Consider the following 15039-nt stretch of genomic DNA (forward strand, 5'->3'; position numbering starts at 1 on the left):
CCCTGTAGCAGATCCAGGCTTAACAACCGACCTGCCAATGGCAGTGCTCTCCCTTGAGATTGGTTTGTGTGCTGGTCCCTGGCCAGTCATTAGGGCTATGAGAACATAAGGCTCTGATTGGCCAGGCCTGAGCCACATGTCCCTCCTGAAACTGAGCCAGATTTTCCCCACCTGAGCCTATGGTCTGAGCTTGGGGTTGGGGGGGGGGGGGCGGGGAGTCGTTCTCTAAAGGGAACCAGAGGAAGGGGTGAGTGGGAACTGCAGACAAAAGGTGCCTGACATAGAACTTGGAGCCTCCTGGTTGATAGAAAACTCCTTTGATTTACTTGATTATTGGTAAAACTTCTTGAAACACACCTTATAGTGGAGACTGTATGATTTGAAACCATTACTCTGGAATCTAGTTGGAGGCCCTGGAGAATCCCGAGGAGGAGTCAGTGTGGATGGAGCTTAGACTTGTTCCCTGAGGGGGCCTGATGGCAGTGGGAGTCTCCTCTGGGAGTTAGGTATGGGACCTGCCACACAGGAAGGGATGAGGCTGAGAGTGGGTATTGGGGTCTGTGGAGCTCAGAGGCAGACAGGTTACTTGCTTGAGGTGAGTGAAGAGCACTGCGCCCCACCAGACAAGTTCCTGCTTATGAGCAGGGATCGGGCACTCACCACCTCTGGCATGGGGCCTGGCCAAGAGTTTGTCCTCAGTAAATGCTGAGTGAGTAATTGAACCACAGGAAAACCAGTAACAACACTGTTAGTGGAGGGGCAAGTAGTACTTTTTCCTCCAGCTTTATGAAAATGTAATTGAAAAAATTACAAGACACTTAAAGCGTGCACTGTGGTGATTCATGTATAAGTTGTGAAAGGATTCTCACCACCTAGATAAGTAATACATCCATGACCTCACATGTTTATCTTTTTTTTTTTTGTAAGAACTTTTAAGTTCTACTCTCTGAGTCAAGTTTCAGTTATACGATGTCGTGTTATCAACTATAGCCACCATGTTTTACATTAGATCCTCAGGCCTTACTCATCTTATACCTGAAAGTTTGTACTTTTACCAACCTCTCCCTGTTTCCCCCACCCCCGGCCCCTGCCAACCACCTTTCTATTATCTAAAGGTTTGACTTTTCTCTTTCTTTCTTTCTTTCTTTCTTTCTTTCTTTCTTTCTGTCTGTCTGTCTGTCTGTCTGTCTTTCTTTCTTTTCTTTTCTTTTCTTTTCTTTTCTTTTCTTTTCTTTTCTTTTCTTTTCTTTTCTTTTCTTTTCTTTTCTCCTTTCAGGTTCCACATATAAGTGGTAGCCATGGAGTGTTTGTCTTTGGTGTATTTCACTTAGCGTTAACTCCCCCAAGGTCCATCCATGTTGCAAATGACAAGATTTCCTTCTTATGGCTGAACAATATCCATACACACATGCATACACACCCATGTATTTACACACACACTTCTTTATCCAAATGATACTTCCAAGGTGAACTTCGCACATTGTTTTCCAGATACTTGCGGTGTCTTCCCTATAAATTGGACAATGCTTCCCACTTTTCTGCCCTTCTAGCCATCTTGTCTCCATTACCATTTACCTGAGAATAGCGATATGTACTAGCTGTAGATACCTAATGGAAAACTAGCACCAAGAAATGAGGAAGCCAAAGCCAAGTGTTTTAAATTCCTTTTAGATCCATTGCTCACTCTTAATACCCAGAGCATGTAGATTCTTCTTTTCTTGGCTGCTTCTAGAAGCTTGCTAGGTGTGGAAGCAACACACCCCACTGTAGTTCCTGATACTGATTACTCCAAAGGAATTTTTTTTTCTTGCCTCCCCTCCCACCCACCTACAGGACTGTGGGGATCTGGGCTCTGGGTGTTGACAGGACCTCCACAGTGTTGCCCTTGGTGAGTTGGAAAACTGACCATAAAGTCTGGAAGTGTGGAGTCATGAACCTGGCTTCAAATCCCAGCTGTGCCATGTACCAGCTGGGCAAATTACATCTGCCTTAAGGTCAGCAGTAAGGATTGGAAAGCATTTGTATAAACAGCCTAGGATAGTGTCTGGAATGTTACTGACACATCATGGGCACCAGTTGCACAAGTCACAGAAGTGGATGCAGTATTGGAGGCCAGTTCATCACTCATTCATCTTATTCCAAGTATCCCTGCTCTTTTTCTCCCTAAGTACTTTTCAGGAGATGTGAAATAATTTAATTCAATCAATTAAAAATTGTGATCAAACATCTACTGAGTGCCAGGCCATGTAAATAGAGGACTGAACAAAACAAAGGGAATCCACAATGCTAAGTACTATAGACATGGAGGGTAAGGTGATGGGGCATGACAGCGGCAGGAGAGAAGGAGGAACACCAGAAGGGCTCAGGGAAAGTGTGTCCAAAGAAGTAACATTTGAGCAGACATCTAAAGAGCTGGAGGGAGACAGTCCTGTTGGGAATTGGCAAAACAGCATTTGTCCAGGCAGTTGGAACCTGTGCAGAGGCTCTGAAGTAAGAGCAGTTTCACCCAGTCAAGGGTCAGCAAGGAGGCCAGTGGGCTAGAGGAGAGTGAGCCAAGGAGAGGAGGCCAGAGGGGCATTGGATCCCAGAGGCCTCAGTGGTCCAGGTGTAAGTCAGCATCTTCATTGTACACGTGGGGAGGAAAAGGCCAAGCCAATCTAGTTCTAAAACCTAAATTGGAGGCACTTTGTGCTGCAGTCCCTGGAGTTATGCAAGGTGTAGTTTGTGTAGCTACACAGTCCCCTTACTTCTGATCACATGCTATTTCACTTCCTTTTTCTTTTACTTTTTTTCTTATAAAAAAAAAGTGTTTATTGGGATGGTTCCCACTCATCTTGGTTCAGAGTGCTGCCTCTGTCTGAAGGAGCCACCTTATGCAAGTTTTGCCTTTCCTCCTGTGGGCTGGCAGAGGATAGTGGAGCAGCTGCTGTTTGCGCCTGGCTACAGAGGGTGCTGACTGTATAGCCTGGCGGGCACTCCACATCCACGGAGCGCAGGAACAGGGGCTGTGCATCGGGCGCTTCTTGTGCTTTTCTTCTCTCCTGCAGAGGGATGAAGGGGATCTTTGCATGAGGCAAGTTCTAGTGGGAGGTCATCCCTACCAGAAAGGTCATCCCCTTTGCAAAGGAAGAGTTCTTCCTTCTGAGTACCAGCTGCCATTTAGACCCAGCACGAGCTAGTATCCCATGTTCACCAAGGGCAAAAGAACTGCTCTCTTCCCCTCACTTGGGCTGGGTGGAAATGACACAGAGTTGGAAACCAAATGGTCAGGACTCAGCTTTCTCATCTCATGTTTGGTGAATTTTGGCAAGCCTCTCAGCCCTTTGGGGCTCAATTCCTCACCTGAAGGGAAATGCAGGGGGAAGTTTTACCCCTGCCAGGCTCGCGCTAGTAAAAGCTGCTAGCTCGGTGAGGGCACCTAAACTTATGTGTCTTCATTGTCAACACCAGGTGGCGCTGTGCTCTTTGCTTTTCAACTTGAAATTTTCCTTGGGTTTGCCATGTATATTAGTATTGGCCAGAGAAGTCTGTATCATTTATTTTCTTAAATCTAAACAGTTAGTGGAATTCCAGCCCAACAGTATCTGTTGCTGCCAGGAGCAAAGAAGAAAAGAAAACAACATGCTGTTTAGGCCCCAGGGAGCAAGTTGTAAGGTAAAATGCCCTTCTAATTGTGCCCACATCCTGTGGAGCTAAAAGGAGATTGTCGACAAGGCCACATTCCAGACTAGATGGCTTTTGTCAGCACTCTGTCCTTCGCGTGCAGTTGACTGGTGGCTGGAGAGCGCTTTGGTCAGGGTTTGAGGCCGGATGCCGCCACTCCATAGAGCAGATTCGCTTACCTGCTCAAAGCCTCTTTGCAATGACCTTTCACTTCAGACCTGTTGTGGTGGGGCAAGGCCTGGGGTAATTCTGTTACTCATGAAAAGAGCCTGAGTTTGGAGTTCTGGAAGACTCTTGGTGACAGTATCTGAGAGCCAACAATTGTGTGTGCTAGGTAAAGAGTACAGATTTGGAGTCAAGAAACTTTGTGTTCATATTCCAGTACCACTACTTACTAGTTGAATAACAGACTCGACCTCTCTGATCCTATTTCCTCTTCCATGAAATGGGGTTGGTGGCACTGCCCACCTGCTGCAGAAGGGCTGAGGCTTCCAAGGCGTCCTCGCTCGGGGCCTGGCATGCAGTAGGAGTTCACATATCATTGTTTCATTTCATTAAACCAGCGGTTCCACATAATGTGCTTCCTTTCTCCTAACTGCCTTTCGGACCTCTGTGGTTGGTCCACAGTGCAAAAAGACCCCTTGTAAATACTTACCTGCCTTTATTACAAGGATCAAAGTCGTTCTTTACGAGTCCATAGTTTCTGCTTGCTGAGTCCATTACATTTAAAAACTAATCTCATTGATCTCTTCTCACATTGTTTTTCCTTTATGGCTTTTCCAGGCTGAGGATTGCTAGAAACTGGGTCAAATAAAAGCTAATCATGATAAGGGTTTGGAAATTGGGTGCGAAGGACTGGGGCGGGGGGCGGGGGGTGCTTCCCTTTAGCAGAGTCTAGACCCTCCTCGTCCTTGGTTCTCAAGACTGTTTTTCACAGTTCAACTTTAGGGTATAAGAGAAAAGAGTGGAACCAGCTCCGTGAACAAGGTCACCCAACAACATCACGAGATGATGACATCACTGTCAGCTCCTGCCCAGGAAAAACCCAGGGCTCAAATAACCGAGGGAAAGGGCAGGTCATCTCCATGGCAGGCTGACAGAGCTAGTTGCAGGCCACCACCAAATATCAGGCCTGGAAGTGTTGCTAAAAATTACCCAGGGGCCACACTGGCCTCTGCTCGGTTTGCCCTGGGCAGACTTGTTGCCCTCACATGCTCGGGACAACAGAATATCACCAACAGGTTTTTTTCCATTTCCTAGAAGAAAGGTTACCAACTGCCAGAATCAAAATAGAATGTGAATCGTGTCACAGGAATCCTGTCCAATCCAAGCACACTCATATTGTGCAATGGCCTTGAGGGGATAGAGCAGATAAGCAAAATCTCCAAGTTATTATCACTTTGTTGGAATTGACATCTCAGAAGGCCTCTCGCCGTCCTCTCTCTGGAGGCTAGTTCTGTTTCTACAATGCTACGTGTCAAGTGAATCATGTTTTTAGTGCCCTAGAGGGACACTATTACTTAGGTCAACCTGATGCAAAACCCTCACGTCAAGAATCTTTGTGTTAAAATGAGTAGTTTTTCCCAACTTTGTTCATCTCCCAAGTTCATGGTTTTATACATTGTTCTTTTATCTTTTTGTCATTCTTGGCTTAAACTCTTTAGTATTCTTAATGGTATTATATAGTTTTTCCATATGGTAGTGAAATACCCACGGTAACTTTCCTGAAGAACAAATAACAAGTTAATAAATTGAAGAATTCAGTGCTTTGCAGATTTGTCTTTCACATGTATGATGAATATTATCCTTTTAAAAAATTGTGATAAAAAACATTAATATAAAATTTACCATCTTCACTTTTAAGCAGTAGTGTTAGGTGTATTCACATTATTCTGCAACATATATTAGTTTTCTTAAAGCACTCGTAGATGTCTTTTCAGTAATTAGAGATGTCCCCTATCAGCCAAGTCCTTCTCCCATGACATAAAACTTTATTACTGTACCTAAACTTACCTTTCAAGGATTTCAAAGCCTTGAACAGTAATTCTAAACAAAATCCATGGACAGTACTTAAAATATGTGCGGGTGGGGGGGGGGGGGGCGGGCAGCACTTAGAGAAACCTGTGAAGCCATTTCATACTTTGTCACAATCCAAACTCCTTTGGGTAGAACGGCCTGGCCGGAGATCTGGCCTCAAGACTGTTCGATGAGGGTCATAATAAAGGCATTCAGGTCACATCATCCTTCCTCAAAGACTCCAGCGGCTTCCCTTTCCACCATAGAAACCTCTACACGCCTGACCCATCTCATCCCCTTCTAACCCCATCCCTGCCTATCTCTCTGACCTCACTTCCTTCTGCCCAGCCACACTGGCCTGCCTCCTTGATGGCCCTCAGAAATGTCAAGGGGCACCTGGGTGGCTTAGTTGGTTGAGTGGCCGACTTTGGCTTAGATCATGATCCAGGTTTCATGAGTTCTACCCCTACATCAGGCTCTCTGCTGTCAGTGCAGAGCCCGCTTTGGATCCTCTGTCTCCCTCTCTTTCTCTACCCCCTTCCCCACATGCTCTCTCTCCCTCTAACTCTTAAAAATAAATAATAAACATTTTTAAAAATGTCAAGTTCATTCCTTCTTAAAGATTTTGTATTCCTTCCTCCAACAATCTTCTCGACTCGTGCTGAGCAGTAGACCACGTACAGAACTCATAACATTCTAAATGTCCAGGCCACATCCTATACCAATTAAATCATAATCTTTGGGGGCTTAAGGATCAGTACTTAAAAACAAAGAACAAAAACAAAACAACCTGGGAATTCCAATGTGTAGCCACCTTTGGGAACAAATGTCCTAAATTAGTGGTTCTCAAAGTGTCTCAGGTCACAACTAGTAGCATCAGCTGGGAACTTGTTAGAAATGCAAATTCTCAATCCCCACTTCAGGAACAAGAAACCTGGAGAGTAGAGCCCAGGAATACTTATTTTAACAAGCCCTGCAGGTGATTCCAATGCATGCCTCAGTTTGAGAACCTTTGCCCTACATTCTTGGAGCTCAAGAGGTGGTTTTGGACCAGCTGTGTCAGCATCACCTGGAAGCTTGTTAGAAAAGCCGAATTTCCGATACCATCCCAGCTCATAACCTGACCAACGGGATCAGAATCTGTACTTTTAATGTTATCCCCAATGACTCATAGGCATGTTAAAATTTGAGAAGCCTTCTAGCTCTATCCCCTGAGAGAGTCTAGAAGCAATAACACGGGTAGCAGCAGCCCATCTGGCACCTACATCTTGGATTCCAAATACCATTTAATATCGATGGGAACTGGGCTCACTGGAGAGAAGGCTGATTCCAGGGCTAGTGCCAGGAAAGTGCAAGATAGGTCTGAACTACCTAGTGCCAGAAAGCAAGGGTATTCTTGAAGGATGATGGGACATGTCAGAAAGACAAAGGGGTCAGTTTAAAAGGCCTCCCACGGGCCAAATCTGAGAAGAATCTGATAATAGTGGATTATAACCCGTTGAATAAAATAATAACTGATGAGTTTGTAGTGTTATAAATAAATAGGTTATCATATAAATAAGTGAGAGAGAAAGAAAAGTCTTCCTTGCAATAGAATGTTAGCTAATAAGTAGAAAAGGAAAGATGGAGTAAGAAAATCATGCATGAATGCTAAAACTAATGGGTGAAAGTTTGAGGAGCAGAATGTTTATGCCTTAAAAGTAACCTCCCCACAAATGACATACAGAGGGGAAGATAGTAACTTTATATGGAGAAACCTGGCAGAGACCACCTTCACCCAACAGTCAAAGTTAACATCACCCATATCGAGACAGTCTGACACCACATGCTTCCTGCAACAATGCACGGAGGAGGACATGACATTACTTCTGTGGCATTCCTGCCAAAAAGGCGTTACCTCAGTCAACTCCTCGAGAATCACTAGGAACCCCAAGAGGAGCGTTCTACAAAATAGCTGGCCTGCACTCTTAAGGAATGTCAAAGTCAAGAAAGACAGCAGCTAAGGAATTGTTCCAGATTAAAGGAGACTAAAGAGACATGAGAACTACATGCAGCATGTGATCCTGGACCCAGAAAAATGTATGTAATTTCAAAAGGTTGGAGTGACCAACAAGATTTATACGGATGGTGGTTATGTAAGAGAATGTTCTTATTTTAGGAAATACACACTGAAGTATAGGGTAATGGGGCAGTATGTTTGCATTATGTACTCAAACAGTTCTGAAAAAGTATGTGTGTATGTGTAAAAGTATGTGTATATATTATATATTTATATAGAGAGAGGAGAGAGAGTGGGACAAATATAAATAATTGGTGAATCTAGAAGATGAGAGTTCCTTGCGCTATTTTGGAATTTTTCTGCAAGTTTGAAATTATGTCAAAAATAAAGTCCTTCCCCCCGCCCCTTGAAAAAAGACCTGATGGGGGGGGGGGGGCAGACACCAAAATAAACCAAGGAAGAAGCAGTGTTCCAGAACACTTGCTTCCAAATTTAGTACGACTCTGTCCTTCCTGTCATTCAGGTCTCTGCTCCTCCATTACCTCATCAGAGAGGCCCCAGCTGGTCACCTCATCTAACATAGCCCCCTGCCCCCCCACTGTCAGACCCTGTCTATCACAGTACCTGCTTTCTTATTTTCATAGTATTTTGTTAGCTGTATAATTATCCCAGTTTATGGATTTGTCCTCTACTTTACTGTCTCCTCCCACTAGAATGTAAACTTTGTAAGTGTAGAGATTTTTTTTTTGGTCTTGATACATCCCCCAGTACAGTGCCTAACATCTACAGGCACCTGGGGGGGCTTGTGTTACACGCATGAACAAGTAAACAGATCTATATATGAGTCCCAGTTTTCACATCTGTAGGGCAAGGGACTCTACAATTCAACACCCAGACTCCTTTCCAGCCCTGACACTCAGAGTCTGGCAATGTAAGAGCTACTGTTTAAGGAGCATCCAAAATGTCCTAGCTTTTATTTACAGTCTCATTTAATCTCCACAATAATCCGGCAGCACTGGTGACAGTACCCTTGTTCCATCCATTCATTTAGCGGATGCGGACTGAGTGCCAGGTGTCTACAAGGCACAGAGAAAACACTAACACGTCAGTTACCGCCCCTACTCCCAATGGAGCTTGCTGCATTAGCAAGAGCTGACTGAGAAAACCAAGGTTCAGAGAGGTTGCCCAAGCTGCTGCCGTCACACAGCCAGCACCGACAGCTGGGAAGGTGAACCAACGTCTCAGTGCAAAGCCCAAGCTCTCACATCGCTGCTGACGAGCTGCCTCAAGGGCGGGAAGCCGCTGTGAGTCCGTCCACTCCTCAAGTGGTTCCCTCAGAGCTGTCACACCGCCTGTGTCCCGTGACCTCGACACTAGTTCCCCCGTTCACCAGCATGGAAACAGAGCGTGCTATATCTCAGCTATTTCTGATTACGTTTTTGATTATTCCATGGCCTCCTGGTCCCATTTACTTCCGATAAGCTAGAGCCGGTTCTGCCTCAATGGGCAAAAGTCAAGTTAAATTCAGCCTGAGAAATAATCTAAGTCGGAGATGTGATCAAGTAACCTTGCCAGAAAAATAACTGAAAAAGCAAAAACTGAGAATCAAAATGAAAACCCACTTCAAAAAATGTTTATTGAAGAGACTGAGCATGAAGAATTAAAACAATGTAAGGGAGTTGGGAAAACTTCCTAAAGGATGTTTAATTTTTCCTCAGCTCATTGATCCTTTCCCCCTTGAAAGCTTTCTCTGCCAATTAATCACTCAACTTATTACCGGGGCCTGTTTCCCTGTTTATGATTTTGAGCCTCAAGAATCCCTCTGTAAGACCACAGTAAATTTCCCTGGTTAGCAAGACAAACATTTATCTTAGGGGATCAATTACTATGCTGGGAGGTCTCAGATTCCTGGGATTTAGTGCATGCCTTTGCCCTTGATTTGTTGGGTGACCTTCGCTTCTCTGCCTTGGTTTCTGAAGCTATACAAGGAAAACAATGTTACCCCCTGAGTCGTGTCCTAAAATTGCTCTGGGTTCCCTATTGGAAAGTAGAAGAGGATATTTGGCCAAGGATATGCCCATAAATGCTTCTCCTTCTCCTTCTGGAAGTTAGCTAATTATGTTGAGAATTGAAAATACATTCTCTGTGGGCATCTAAAGTAGATTCCTTACGGGAATGTCTAGCGGGTGGGTGAATAAAAGAGACACATTAACAGACTTTTGTTATTCTAGAGGAAAATGTCATATCTCCATTTTTTTTGTGGCCACAAAGTTCAGAGTTGGGGACAGGGGTGGACAAGAAAACAGTATTGTTCTTTGGAACTACGACTCACAAATTGCTTACCCATGAGAAGCTTTTTTGTTGCTGTTGAGTGACCTTTTTTTCTAGTGAGCCAGGCAGCTAATTGACCAGTGGGTGGATGATAAAATTACCCACTTTTGCATTTAGTGAGTTCCCCGTCATTGGAGGCAAGTAAGAATAGACTGGATGTACTCTCAGCAAAGGGTAGGGTGGAGAAATTTCAAGCACCAGAAGAGAGCTTCAACTAAGTAACATTCATTCCTCTCCAACTCTGAGACTCAGGGATTCTGGTTCTTGTCCATGCCACATGCTCTTCTGAATAGACAGTCAGAGCTGTGCAGCAGCACATGGGGACGAAGGTGGTGACAGGTGAGCTAATGGGTAAGTTTCAGACTCAAATCACGCAAAGAAAGGGTGGCTTTATACTCGCTGAAAAGCAAGAACCAGAATTAGGATCCCAGGAGAAGAGGGTAAGTAGGGTACTGTGTATTTGAGGACACACCTTTCAATAGGGAACACTGCATGGACCATGGACTCCAGCCTAAGAGGAATTTGGTGTGGCCACTGAGCTCCCTCTGGATGTAGCTTTCAGCCATAGAGGCCCCATCACTGATTAAAGATAGGAAGAACCCTGGCATCAAAGACCTAGAGAGGGTGAGCACAGGGGTGGAAATTAGGGGCAGTATCAGCTTTTAATCAGGCACTTATTTGTAGAGTAAATAACATCCACAGTAACAATAAGAGCTGTCAATTATTGATCATCTGCAATGTGCAGGCATGATGCATGGTTTGCCTCACCTGTACAATTCTTCAAGCTAGATGCTATATGCCTGTTTTACAGATGAGGAAACTGAGGCATCTACAGAGAGAGGAAGTGCCTTGCCTTGCAGATGGCAGTGCCAGTGTTCAAACTCAAGCCTGTCTGACTCAAGATTCATGTTCTTTCTGTTGTGTCCACAGCCTTGATTTAAAGGTAGGAATTATTAACCCCATTTTTGCTGATAGAAAAACAGTTCAGAAAGTGGAGGTAATATTGGACAATCTGAAGCTTGGTTGGCTCCAAATCTCTGCCAGATGTCCTATGAGAGGAATAGTTGTACTTTGTAGAATGCCAAAACTGGGGGACTGCCCAGGGTTGTCTGATCTCATCCCGTCAGTATGTGAAGGAGAACCTGACCCAGAGGTAGGAAATGAGCAGCTCAGGAGCACGAGGGAAGACAGGCAGGCAGGACAAAGAACCCTGTCTCCAGACTCCTGGGACGTGCTGAGTGAATTGCTTTCAGGTAGATCTGTGCTGACCACCCTCTGGATGTCTTTGGGCCTGGTAGGGTTGCCCTGCCCCAAGGCTGGGATAGAGGCACACGTGTTACCTCGGAGGATATCCAAGGGGCTAGAGTAGTGGGGGCTGAATGTCTGACAGGGAATCTGGCTCCCTGTGTGAGGATGTAGACCAGCAGGCAGGGCCCTCGGGTCAAGGTCACCAGCCTAGCAGCTGCCCACACCGGTGAAGCTGGGAAGTCTTGGGGGAATCGGGTGATGGGCAGGCAAAAAAGCAGGACTTTATTTGGGAAGGTGAGCCACTATTCTCAGATGCTCCTGCTCATCCTGCACCTTCTTTAAATCCTCTGCCTGTAGAATGAAGCCTCCCTGAATCTAACTGAACTCCCTTCTCCCCTTCTGGCTGCAAGAGCCATAATACTGACTGCTGTGTCTAGAAGCCACTTAAGCACCAGACCCTAGGCTTGATGCTCTCCCTGAAAAATCTGACATTTAGTTTTCCAGCAAGCCTGGAATTATGTGCAATCCTGTGATCATTTTGTCATGAGCTGAGGCTCAGAGAGGTTACGAGACTTGGCCAAGCGGACACAGCTGATAAGTAACAGAGACAGGATGGCAGCACTATTAGGATAGGGATTTCTGACTCCTTTGTTTGCTGCTGTATTCCCAATGCTTGGCACATAGTGGCCACCCAATACACATTCATTGACTAAATGTCTGACTCCAATGTCACATACCTCACTTCCTGTTGAAAACCCTCATGATGGGAAACTTCAGTATGAGTGAAAATAGACTTGGAGGATTTCAGTCAAGAATGAATCCTTGAGGGGGCGCCTGGGGGCTCAGTTGGTTGAGCGTCCGACTTCGACTTCGGCTCAGGTCATGATCTCATAGCTCATAAGTTCGAGCCCCAAATCTGGCTCTGTGCTGACAGCTTAGAGCCTGGAGCCTGCTTCAGATTCTGTGTCTCCCTCTCTCTCTCTACCCCTCCCCCACTGTGCCATGTCTCTCTCTGTCCCTCAAAAATAAATAAATATTAAAAAAAAATTTTAGGGGCGCCTGGGTGGCGCAGTCGGTTAAGCGTCCGACTTCAGCCAGGTCACGATCTCGCGGTCCGTGAGTTCGAGTCCCGCGTCAGGCTCTGGGCTGATGGCTCAGAGCCTGGAGCCTGTTTCCGATTCTGTGTCTCCCTCTCTCTCTGCCCCTCCCCCGTTCATGCTCTGTCTCTCTCTGTCCCAAAAATAAATAAACGTTGAAAAAAAAAATTAAAAAAAAAAAAAATAAAAAAAAATAAAAAAATAAAAAAAAATTTTAGGGGCACCTGGGTGGCTCAGTCGGTTGAGCGCCCGATTTCGGCTCAGGTCATGATCTCAAGGTTTGTGGGTTTGAGCCCCGCGTCGGGCTCTGTGCTGACAGCTCAGAGCCTGGAGCCTGTTTCAGATTCTGTGTCTCCCTCTTTCTCTCTGCCCCTCCCCTGCTCATGCTCTGTCTCTCAAAATAAATAAACACACACACACACAAAGAATCCACGAAGTCCTTTTCTATGGGTACTTTTTATACTCAGCAAAATATGAAAATAAAGAAAGCTCCCTGAAGAGAATGTCAATTGCATTGTGCACAGTTTTAAAATTGCTAATAAGGGCTGTCATGGAATCCATTTCTTCTCCAGGCAGGTTCAGCGAGTTGCTCGTTTGCTCATTTTTATTTGCTTTCCTGCAGACAACATGCACACCACCACACATTTGGTTTTCCTCTCTCCAAAAGTTCAAAGCCATTTTGGTTTTACAACTCAGAGTCTCTAGGTCACTGTCCTCCAGCCATGAAGTTTATGACTTTATATCCAACCCAGAATTTGGTGGTACAGAAATGGTGATCTGTGCATCCTGGAATTTCTAAAAAGGAAACTCATAGCAGGATCCGCTTTCAATATAGCTCCCTCTATTGCCCAGCCTGGTCCAAGTTCATGAATGTTCTGTTTATTGGATCATTACCATCCATTCCACTCACAAAGTCTCATTTTCAGCAACTGGAATTCTACAAATTACAGCAGAACTCCATCCAGGCTTGACTGACCATAATTGTTTGTTTGTTTGTTTGTTTGTTTGTTTGTTTGTTTGTTTTGCTTTCCATGATTCAGGGTGTAGTTTAGCATCCCACAGAGCCCTAAGTCAAAATAATGAAGTTTGAATTACAACTTCTCAGAGCTGAAAGAGAATCTTCAGATCCCCTAATCTAACTTTCCTCAAATACTGTTTCACAAAACAACTCCACCACAAAATAGTGCACCCAGAAAAAATTCCTTTGTCAAGTAAATTTGGGAGTTCTGGTGCTCTATCTCCCTGTTTGGGAGAAGTTGCAAGGCACAGGAGCAGAGTGAAGTTTCTGAGAAGTCCTGTGGTAAATATGCGTTTGTTTAAGTTTGTCCTACCCAGTGTTCCCCAAATTCCTGGACCAGGGAAGGGTTGGAGGTGGTGTCTCCTTTTTATAACTTCTGAGAAATAACTACTAGAAAACACTTTGGGATCTATCACTCTAGTCAGACACCCCCTAACACACTTACCCATTTTGTAGGTGTGGAAGGTAAGGTTAAGAGAGGGGTTGAAAATGACCTGAAGTTGTACATAGTTAATCCACAGCTAGGCCTGGAGCCCCTCCATCTCTTCACTCCTAGGCTGACAATTCTTGTCGGCCACAGTGCCCAGGTTAGACTGGCAAATGGCTGGAACAGAAATAGCCAGGTAATAAAGTAGGGATGGACCTAGCTTCTATTGTACCAAGTACACTGGTTCTGAAGCTTCATGTATTGAAATAGATAACTATGGAACAAGACAGCTTTGAGTCCATCCTAAGTGACTGTCTCCATCTGGAAGTCCTAACATGGCTACTTTACCTCTCATCCAGCTATAGATTACTTTTTAAAAGTTTGTTTGTTTGTTTGTTTGTTTATGTATTTTGAGAGAGGGAGAGAGCAGGGAGGGGCAGAGAGTGAGGAAGAGGGAGAATCCCAAGCAGGCTCCGTGCTGTCAGTGCAGAGTCTGATGCAGGGCTTGAACTCACAAATAGTGAGATCATGACCTGAGCCAAAATCAAGAGTGTGACACCCAACTGACTAAGCCACCCACACACCTCCAGCTATAGATTACTTTTTATAAAGCAAATTTGGGGCAATTGGAAGATGGGGAAGGGCCAGTGATCAGGGATAAGAAAGCCATCAGGTCATCAGCCTTGTTGGAGTTGATTATTCTTGCTAATAACAGCAATCATAGCCACTTACTGGATGCAGACAGTCTACTTCAGTGTAGACAGTGAGCTGAGGAGCCACATGCCCTGGATTTGAATCCATCATGGATTAACTGTGTGATCTTGGACAAGAAACTTAATCTTTCAGGGTCCCTGTTTCTCACTGTGAAAAGGAGATAATAATAGCACCTACATTTTCCTGGCACTGTACTCAGAGGATTTTATGTCATGATTTCTTCACAGGGAACATTAGGTAACAAACACAATAGTTCCTGTCTTAGAAAAAGAGGTTTTTCCAAAAGACGCACAGAGGCCTGCCTGGCAGCCAATCTCTCATAAACCCTGGAGGAGTTTGAGCAGATGGCCCAGAAAGTGCCTGTAGGTTGGCATGCAGCATTAATAGTGGGGAGAGGGGTAAATAAATTAGAGCAAAGATAAGTGAAGAGATGCTTAATCTTCATAGAAGATTAAGGACATATTTTAAAATGATAACTGAGGCAGAGAGCAGTTATAGAAAACAAATAGATTATGCTAACCAGGAT

General features: G+C 44.7%; 1 long non-coding RNA gene and 1 pseudogene across 1 annotated transcript in view; one reads left to right on the plus strand and one right to left on the minus strand.

Annotated features, from left to right (window-relative positions):
* Positions 1-2829: 2829 nt before the first annotated feature.
* Positions 2830-8259, minus strand: LOC147583465 (small ribosomal subunit protein eS27-like pseudogene; annotated as a pseudogene).
* A 1707-nt stretch (positions 8260-9966) lies between these two features.
* LOC147583466 (uncharacterized) overlaps positions 9967-15039 on the plus strand; it is a 45338-nt gene continuing 40265 nt past the window's right edge. The window contains exon 1 of the long non-coding RNA XR_015248231.1: positions 9967-10952. This is a non-coding gene — a long non-coding RNA (uncharacterized LOC147583466). The remainder of the gene's footprint in view (positions 10953-15039) is intronic.

The sequence above is a fragment of the Puma concolor genome, chromosome A2, assembly GCF_028749965.1.
Source record: "Puma concolor isolate L17-30 chromosome A2, mPumCon1.1.hap2, whole genome shotgun sequence".
NCBI classification, from domain to species: domain Eukaryota; kingdom Metazoa; phylum Chordata; class Mammalia; order Carnivora; family Felidae; genus Puma; species Puma concolor.